At 38.4% G+C, this 9,980-nt stretch overlaps 1 non-coding gene across 1 annotated transcript; it reads left to right on the plus strand.

Moving 5' to 3' along the window:
• The first annotated feature begins 862 nt into the window (after positions 1–862).
• On the plus strand, positions 863–970 carry LOC112700494 (small nucleolar RNA R71). Its single transcript, XR_003153403.1, has one exon. It is a non-coding gene; the product is annotated as a small nucleolar RNA R71 (small nucleolar RNA).
• Positions 971–9,980: the final 9,010 nt, after the last annotated feature.

Consider the following 9,980-nt stretch of genomic DNA (forward strand, 5'->3'; position numbering starts at 1 on the left):
CCTCATTAGGGAACTCATTGGAGGCCAGTGAACGTCCATTGAGGCTTTCCTCAGTGGTGCTCAATGCCTCTTCCCCCTCTCCAAATTCGGACATGTAGGTCATGTTAATGGCCTTGCACTCTCCTTTTGGATTCTCTTCTGTATTGCTTGGAAGAGTGCTAGGAGGGAGTTCAGTAATTTTCTTACTCAGCTGACCCACTTGTGCCTCCAAGTTTCTAATGGAGGACCTTGTTTCAATCATGAAACTTTGAGTGGTTTTGATTAGATCAAAGACCATGGTTGCTAAGTCAGAGTGGCTCTGCATAGAATTCTCTGTCTGTTGCTGAGAAGATGATGGAAAAGACTTGCCATTGCTAAACCTGTTTCTTCCATCATTATTGTTGTTGAAACCTTGTTGAGGTCTCTGTTGATCCTTCCATGAAAGATTTGGATGATTTCTCCATGAAGGATTATAGGTGTTTCCATAGGGTTCTCCCATATAATTCACCTCTTCCATTGAAGGGTTCTCAGGATCATAAGCTTCTTCTTCAGATGAAGCGTCCTTAGTACTGCCTGGTGCAGCTTGCATTCCAGACAGACTTTGAGAAATCATATTGACTTGCTGAGTCAATATTTTGTTCTGAGCCAATATGGCATTCAGAGTATCAATCTCAAGAACTCCTTTCTTCTGATTCGTCCAATTGTTCACAGGATTCCTTTCAGAAGTGTACATGAATTGGTTATTTGCAACCATTTCAATCAGTTCTTGAGCTTCTGCAGGCATCTTCTTCAGATGAAGAGAGCCTCCAGCAGAACTATCCAATGACATCTTGGACAGTTCAGACAGACCATCATAGAAGATACCTATGATGCTCCATTCAGAAAGCATGTCAGAAGGACACTTTCTGATCAATTGTTTGTATCTTTCCCAAGCTTCATAGAGGGATTCACCTTCCTTTTGTCTGAAGGTTTGGACTTCCACTCTAAGCTTACTCAATCTTTGAGGTGGAAAGAACTTTGCCAAGAAGGCATTGACTAGCTTTTCCCAAGAGTTCAGGCTTTCTTTAGGTTGTGAGTCCAACCATATCCTAGCTCTGTCTCTTACAGCAAAAGGGAATTGCATAAGTCTATAGACCTCAGGGTCAACCCCATTGGTTTTGACAGTGTCACAGATTTGCAAGAACTCAGCTAGAAACTGATGAGGATCTTCCAATAGAAGTCCATGAAACTTGCAATTTTGTTGCATTAGAGAAACTAATTGAGGCTTAAGCTCAAAGTTGTTTGTTCCAATGGCAGGGCTAGAGATGCTTCTCCCATAGAAGTCGGGAGTAGATGCAGTAAAGTCACCCAGCACCTTCCTTGCATTGTTGGCATTGTTGTTGTTTTCGGCTGCCATGTCTTATTCTTTGAGGATTTCTGTTAGGTCCTCTACAGAGAATTGTGCTTTAGCTTCTCTTAGCTTTCGCTTCAAGGTCCTTTCAGGTTCAGGGTCAGCCTCAACAAGAATGCTTTTGTCTTTGCTCCTGCTCATATGAAAGAGAAAAGAACAAGAAAATATGGAATCCTCTATGTCACAGTATAGAGATTCCTTGAGGTGTCAGAGGAAAAGAAAAATAGAAGGAAGAGGTAGAAGAATTCGAACTTATCAAGAAAGATAGAGTTTGAATTGTGCATTGAGGAGGAGTGTTAGTCCATAGATAGAAGGATGTGAGAAGAGGGGAAGAAATTTTCGAAAATAAACAAAAAAGATTTTAAAAACATTTTGAAAAACACTAATTGATTTTCAAAAACTAAGTGGAAAAGAAATCAAGTGATTTTTGAAAAAGATTTTGAAATTAGAAATCAAAAAGATATGATTGAAAACTATTTTGAAAAAGATGTGATTTAAGAAGATATGATTGAAAAAGATATAGTTTTAAAAAGACATGATTGAGAAGATATGATTTGAAAAACAATTTAAAAAGATTTGATTTTGAAAATTAATGACTTGGCTAACAAGAAAAGATATGATTCAAACATTAAACCTTTCTCAACAGAAAAGGCAACATACTTGAAATGTTGAATCAAATCATTAATTGATAGCAAGTATTTTTGAAAATGGAAAGAAATTGATTTTGAAAAAGATTTGATTGAAAAGATTTGATTTGAAAAAGATTTGATTTTGAAAAATTTTGAAAACTTAAAAAAAAATTGGCATTAAAAACAAAATCTTCCCTCTTGTGCCATCCTGGCGTTAAACGCCCATAATGGTGCACATTCTGGCGTTTAACGCCCAAAACTCACCCCTTTTGGGCCTTAAACGCCCAGCCAGGCACCCTGGCTGGCGTTTAAACGCCAGTTTTCCTTCTTCACTGGGCATTTTGAACGCCCAGCTTTTTCTGTGTAATTTCTCCGCAGCATGTTCTGAATCTTCAATTCTCTGTATTATTGACTTGAAAAGACACAAATTAAAAATTTTTTGGATTTTTAATAATGAGGAATAATCAAAATGCAACTAAAATCAAATAAACAATGCATGCAAGACACCAAACTTATAAGTTTGTATACTATTGACACCAACAAGTTGCGAATGCATATGAGAAACAACAAAACACTCAAGACAAGAGAATTTAAAGATCAGAGCAAGTAAATCATCAAGAACAACTTGAAGATCACTGAAGACACATGATAAATGCAAGAAGAACGAAAACATGCAATTGACACCAAACTTAACATGAGACTAGTGTCTCAATAAGAAACATAGAATATTTTTGGTTTTTTTTTATTTTGTAACTTTTTTGATTTTTTCGAAAATTAAGTGGAAAAGAAAATAAAGATATCAAAATTCTTAATGAGAATTCCAGGAATCATGCAATGTTAGTCTAAAGCTTCAGTCTAAAGGAATTAGACATGGCTAGCCAAGCTTCAGCAGGACATTGCATTCAAAAGCTAAATTGATGAAAATCAATCAGCTTTGGTGATGATAAGAACATCACCTTGAAACACTAGAATTCATTCTTAAGAACTCTGAAGAAAAATACCTAATCTAAGCAACAAGATGAACCGTCAGTTGTCCAAACTCGAACAATCCCCGGCAACGGCGCCAAAAAATTGGTCCACGAAATTGTGATCATTAATGGCGCCATCAACATGGTACGCACAATTGTAATCTCAACTCTTTATCACAACTTCGCACAATTAACCAGCAAGTGCACTGGGTCGTCCAAGTAATAAACCTTACGCGAGTAAGGGTCGATCCCACGGAGATTGTTGGTATGAAGCAAGCTATGGTCACCTTGTAAATCTTAGTCAGGCAGATTCAAATGGTTATGGATGATATATGAATAAAGCATAAAGATAGAGATACTTATGTAATTCATTGGTGAGAATTTCAGATAAGCGAATGGAGATGCTTTGTCCCTTCCGTCTCTCTGCTTTCCTACTGTCTTCATCCAATCCTTCTTACTCCTTTCCATGGCAAGCTGTATGTAGGGTTTCACCATTGTTAGTGGCTACCTCCCATCCTTTCAGTGAAAATGTTCTACGCACCCTGTCACGGCACGGCTAATCATCTGTCGGTTCTCAATCAGGTTGGAATAGAATCCAGTGATTCTTTTGCGTCTGTCACTAGCGACCAGCCTTCAGAAGTTTGAAGCTCGTCACAGTCATTCAATCATTGAATCCTACTCAGAATACCACAGACAAGGTTTAGACCTTTCGGATTCTCTTGAATGCCGCCATCAATTCTAGCTTATACCACGAAGATTCCGATCAAGGGATCCAAGAGATAAACATTCAAGCCTTGTTTACTTGTAGAACAGAAGTGGTTGTCAGGCACTCGTTCATAAGTGAGAATGATGATGAGTGTCACATAATCATCACATTCATCATGTTCTTGGGTGCAAATGAATATCTTAGAACAAGAATAAGCTGAATTGAATAGAAGAACAATAGTAATTGCATTAATACTCGAGGTACAGCAGAGCTCCACACCTTAATCTATGGTGTGTAGAAACTCCACCGTTGAAAATACATAAGAACAAGGTCTAGGCATGGCTGTGAGGCCAGCCCCCATGATCTAAGATAGCATAAGACTAAAGATAGCTACCAAGATAAGAATACAATAGTAAAAGGTCCTATTTGTAGAGAACTAGTAGCTTAGGGTTTACAAGGATGACATAAAAATCCACTTCCGGGCCCACTTGGTGTGTGCTTGGGCTGAGCATTGAAGCATTTTCGGGTAGAGACTTCTCTTGGAGTTAAACGCCAGCTTTTGTGCCAGTTTGGGCGTTTAACTCCCATTCTTGTGCCAGTTCCGGCGTTTAACGCCGGGCAGTTTTGAGCTGATTTGGAATGCCGGTTTCGGCCATCAAATCTCGGGAAAAGTATGAACTATTATATATTGCTGGAAAGCCCAGGATGTCTACTTTCCAATGCAGTTGAGAGCGCGCCAATTGGGCTTCTGTAACTCCAGAAAATCCACTTTGAGTGCAGGGAGGTCAGAATCCAACAGCATCTGCGGTCCTTTTCAGCCTCTGAATCAGATTTTTGCTCAGGTCCCTCAATTTCAGCCAGAAAATACCTGAAATCATAGAAAAACACACAAACTCATAGTAAAGTCCAGAAAAGTGAATTTTAACTAAAAACTAATAAAATATACTAAAAACTAACTAAAACATACTAAAAACATACTAAAAACAATGCCAAAAAATGTATAAATTATCCGCTCATCAATGACCCAAGAAACTCCTGACTGCCTTAACATTTGCTAGTGGTGGTAATTTTTCAATTACCTCCACCTTTGCTCTGTCAACCTCAATTCCCTTACTTAAAATCCGTTGTCCAAGAACAATACCTTCTATGAGCATAAAATGGCATTTTTTCCAATTCAAAACAAGGTTTGATTCTTAACACCGTTTCAAGACAAGAGATAAATGCTTAAGGCAGGATTCAAAAGAATAACCAAAAACAGAAAAGTCATCCATAAATACCTCAATGAACTTTTCAACCATGTCAGAAAAAATTGAAAGCATACACCTCTAAAAAGTTACTGGAGCATTACAAAGTCCAAATGGCATTCTCCTGTAGGCAAATACTCCTAAGGGGCATGTGAATGCTATCTTCTCTAGATCTTGAGGGTCCACTGCAATTTGATTATATCCAGAATATCCATCTAGAAAACAATAAAAAGCATGACCAGCTAACCTCTCAAGCATTTGATCAATGAAAGGCAGGGGAAATGATCCTTCCTTATAGCAGTGTTGAGCCTCCTATAGTCTATACACATTCTCCATCCTGTGATTGTTCTTGTAGGAATAAGCTCATTCTTTCATTTTGGATCACTGTCATCCCTCCTTTCTTGGGAACTACCTGCATAGGACTTACCCAAGGACTGTCAGAAATATGGTAAATAATACCTGCTTCCCATAATTTTATTACCTCTTTTTGGACCACCTCTTTCATGGTTGGATTGAGTCTCCTTTGTAGTTGCACAACTGGTTTAACATCATCTTCAAGAAGGATCTTGTGCATATACTTGGTTGGACTAATCCCCTTCAAGTCACTAATGGTCCACCCAAGAGTTGTTTTATGGCTCTTGAGCACTGAAACAAGCGCCTCTTCCTCTTTAGGCTTCAGGGAAGAGCTAATAATCACCCGATATAAATCATTTTCACCCAAGAACACATATTTCAGAGAAGGAGGTAAAGGTTTAAGCTCAAACTTGGGGGCTTCCTCCTCTGCTTTAGGCGTGTAAACCATAGCCTTCTGGGGTGGTGAATCATCAAATTTAACTAATTCATACTCAGAAACAGGATCCAAAATGTCATTAAGCACCTCATCTTTCAGTACCTCTTGAACAAGTGGTTCAATAACATCTATTTTCATACACCCTTCAGAATCATTAGAGTGTTTGAGAGCCTCAAAAATATTTAGGACCGCCTGTTCTTCATTGATCTTTAGGGTTAATTCACCCTTTTGCACATCAATCAGAGCTCTACCTGTAGCTAAAAAGGGTCTACCAAGTATAATAGAGGATTTTACCTCCTCTTCCATGTTTAATATAACAAAATCAACAGGAAAAATAAATGGTCCTACTTTAACAAGTAAATCCTCAACAACACCCACAAGTAATTTAACAGAAAGATCAGCAAGTTGAAGAGAAATACAAGTGGGTTTTACCTCCTCAATTTGAAGCTTTTCATCAACGAAAGTGGCATTAGATTAATGCTAGTTCCAAGGTCACATAAAGCTCTCTGAATGGTGACATCTCCAATGGTGCAAGGAATGACAAAGCTCCCTGGTTCTGGCATTTTCTCAAGGAGATTGTGTTGAATAATTGCACTACATTCCTTGGTTAACACCAATGTTTCTTGTTCCTTCCAATTCCTCTTATGAGTCAAAAACTCTTTCATAAATTTAGCATAAAGAGGCATTTGCTCAAGAGCCTCTGCAAAAGGAATGTTGATCTGTAGCTTTTTGAAGACATCTAAAAATTTGGAAAACTACTTTTCTTTAGAAGCCTTCGGAAGCCTCGGAGGATATGGCATTTTTGGCTTGTATTCAGGAGCCTTTGGTAAGGTAGGATAAGTGTCAAGAGAATTAGGGAATGGGTTATCTGCACGCTTAGGAGGGGCGCGCTCTACTTCTTCCTTTTTCTCCTCTGGAGCTTCTTTTTCAACTAATTCTTCATTGGCCTTGGTCTCAGAGCCAGCTACTTTACCACTTCTCAACTGAATAACCTTGCAATCTTCTCTTGGGTTCACCACTGTATCACCTGGTAATGTAATTGCAGACCTCTCAGGTATTTGCTTGCTTAGCTTGCCCATTTGCACTTTCAAGTTTCTAATTGAGGCTCTGGTTTCCTACATAAAACTCCTAATCATCTCCCAATTAGAATCTTCTTGGGATTTAGAGTTAGCATGCTGAGGTGGTTATTGCTACTGAGACTGAAATTGGTGATTATTATAATTGTTCTATTGGAAGCCTCCCTAAGAATTATTATTGAAATTCTAAGGTTTCTGAGGTTGGTCTCTCAACCCAAATTTTGGGTGATTTCTCCATCCTTGATTGTATGTCTGAGAATAAGGGTCATTATTGGGATTTCTAGAACCACTCCCCATGTAATTGACCTGTTCAAAAGAGGATTGAGCATAATCATAATTATCATTTTGCACTAAATTTTCTACCATGTCATAGGAGACCTCTTGAGGTGAATTTTGGGTGTTGATAGCTGAGACTTGCATGTCACCCATGTATTGAGTAAGTAGACTTATTTGCTGAGACATAAGCTTGTTCTGAGCAAGAATAGCATTAAGAGCTTCTACTTCTATGACACCCTTCTTCTGAGGAGCCTCAGAGTTCACAAGATTCCTGTTAGATGAGTATAAATATTGGTTTCTAGCAACCAATTCAATAAGCTCAATAGTCTCCTCCGGTGTCTTCTTCTTGTGCAATGAACCTCCTGCATAATTATCTAAGCACATCTTGGATATTTCACCCAAACTTTCATAAAAGATATCTAGTTGGGTCCACTTGGAGAACATGTCCAGAGGACATTGCCTAGTCAGTAGCTTGTATCTCTCCGAAGCTTCATACAGAGTTTCACCATCCTTCTGCCTGAAGGTCTGAACCTCCACCCTAAGCTTAGTCAGCTTCTTTGGTGGAAAAAATTTAGTGAGAAACTCAGTAACAACCTTGTTCCAAGTATCCAAACTCTCCTTGGGTTGGGAATCTAGCCATAGCTTTGCTCCATCCCTCAGAGCAAACGGGAAGAGCATGAGTTTGTATACCTCTGGGTTCACACCATTTGTCTTCACAGTATCACAAATCTGCAGAAAACTAGAAATAAATTGATTTGGGTCTTCGTGGGGAAGACCATGATACTGGCAGTTTTGTTACACCAGGGTGACCAGTTGTGGCTTCATCTCAAAGTGTTCGCAGCTATAGGAGGCACTATAATACTTTTTCCATAAAGATCTGCAGTACGAGCAGAGTAAGAGCCAAGTACTCTTCTTTGTTGCTCATTCCCATTTGGATTTGCCACATTGGCATTATCAGCGTTGTTAGGATCCATAGTGGATTCTGCAGCCTTGCAAAGTCTAGCTTGTTGTAAACGCCACCTGAAAGTCCTTTCAGGTTTAGGATCAAAGTCTAAGAGATGTTCTTTGTCTCTGTTCCTGCGCATAAACAAACAGAAGACAAGAAAAAAATGGAACTCTCTACGTCAGAGTGTAGAGAATTCCCAGTGAGGTAACCTAAACTAGGAAACACCAAACTTAATTTTAGAAATTACTAAAAATATTAGTGTATTAAAATATTTTTTTCGAAAATATTAAAAATAGATTTTAATAAAATTAAAAATAAAACGCCTAATCTAAGCAATCAAACAACTAATAGTTGTTAATCACTATCAATCCCCGGCAATGGCGCTAAAAACTTGATGCGGGATTTATAACCCACAAACTAACCGGCAAGTGCACCGGGTCGTACCAAGTAATACCTCAGGTGAGTGAGGGTCGATCCCACGAGGATTGATGGATCAAGCAATAATGGTTGGTTAAACCATTTAGTTAGGCAAACAGAAAAGAGTGTTGGATGTTCAAAGAGAATTAAACAGTAAACTAAGAGTTTGAAGACAGCAGATGAATAAGTTGGGAATAAAATATGGGAGAAAATAGTTAAGGCTTCAGAGTTATCTATTTTCCTGATTAACTTTTCTTATTAACTATTTTAATCATGCAAGATTTAATTCATGGCAAACTATTTGTGACTAGACCCTAATTCCTTAGACCTTCCTAGTCTCCTCTAAAATTCATCAACTGCCAATTCCTTGGTCAATTAATTCCAATTAGAGGGTGATGATCAAATTCCAGTTTATATGCCACAAGAATCCTAATTATCCAAAAATAAGGGGATTATATGTCACGTATCCCGTTAAATACAAACAATTAGAAATTCAGGATAATATGTTTTCAAGCTATTGTTCAAGTAAATAGCTTTTCCAAGTTATACAAGAACTCAATTAGAACATGGGTCATACTTCCGTTCCACCCAGATTCATAAAATAAAGAACGAAAATAATTATTGAAATATAAATCAAAACACAAATTAAAATAGAGAAATAATAGTATCAACCCATACAATAGATAGAGCTCCTAACCTTAACAATGGAGGTTTAGTTGCTCATGGCTTTGAGAAGAAAACTAGGTTTCAGGTAAACGCTGAAGTACAGAATGTTAATTGGTATAGAATCCTAATATATTTTATATCTAATCCTAATTAATTTAAAATCTAATATCTAAACTAGTATCTTTTCCTATAATATTTAAATTTAAATCAGAATTAATTATGGCAATAAGCAGGTCTTCAAGTGATGGATGGGGACCACTTGCTTCGTAGGACCCACGCCTAACTTGGAAAGTAACAGGAAGTGTTCCCTTGAGTCCTCCATTCTGCAGCCTCTAATCTGTGTTTTCTGGGCTGAAAATTGGGTCAAAAACAGCTCAGAAATTGCCCAGCATTTTTCTACATATTCTGCACGTGGCGCATGTCACGCGTACGCGTTGATGGTCTTCTTCGTGTGTCACGCGTACGCGTCGCCGTGCAAATCTTCAAATCACGCGTATGCGTCACCACGTGCACGCGTCACCATAAAAAGCTCCAAATCACGTGCACGCGTTAGGTACGCGTGCATGTCGCTCCTCGCTGTCATCTCATTTAAATTTTTGTGCTGCAGAAACTCCATTGAATTCCTGCCGAACGCTACCTACAAAGAAACAGAATTGCACAAGACTCAAAGTAGCATCCATAGTGGCTAAAAGACAATTAATTCTAGATTAAACTTAACAAATTGATTGCAAATTCACTAGGAAAAGAAAAGAAAGATGCTCACGCATCAGTAACCTCTTTCCACCTTCCACTCTCTTCGGCAATCTCTTCAACTTCACCATCTCCACTTCTCTTCCTTCATCATTTGGAAGAAACTCACCACTCGCCGAAGCACTCAAACCCGCATACCCAAA

Source organism: Arachis hypogaea, chromosome 6, assembly GCF_003086295.3.
Source record: "Arachis hypogaea cultivar Tifrunner chromosome 6, arahy.Tifrunner.gnm2.J5K5, whole genome shotgun sequence".
NCBI lineage: Eukaryota > Viridiplantae > Streptophyta > Magnoliopsida > Fabales > Fabaceae > Arachis > Arachis hypogaea.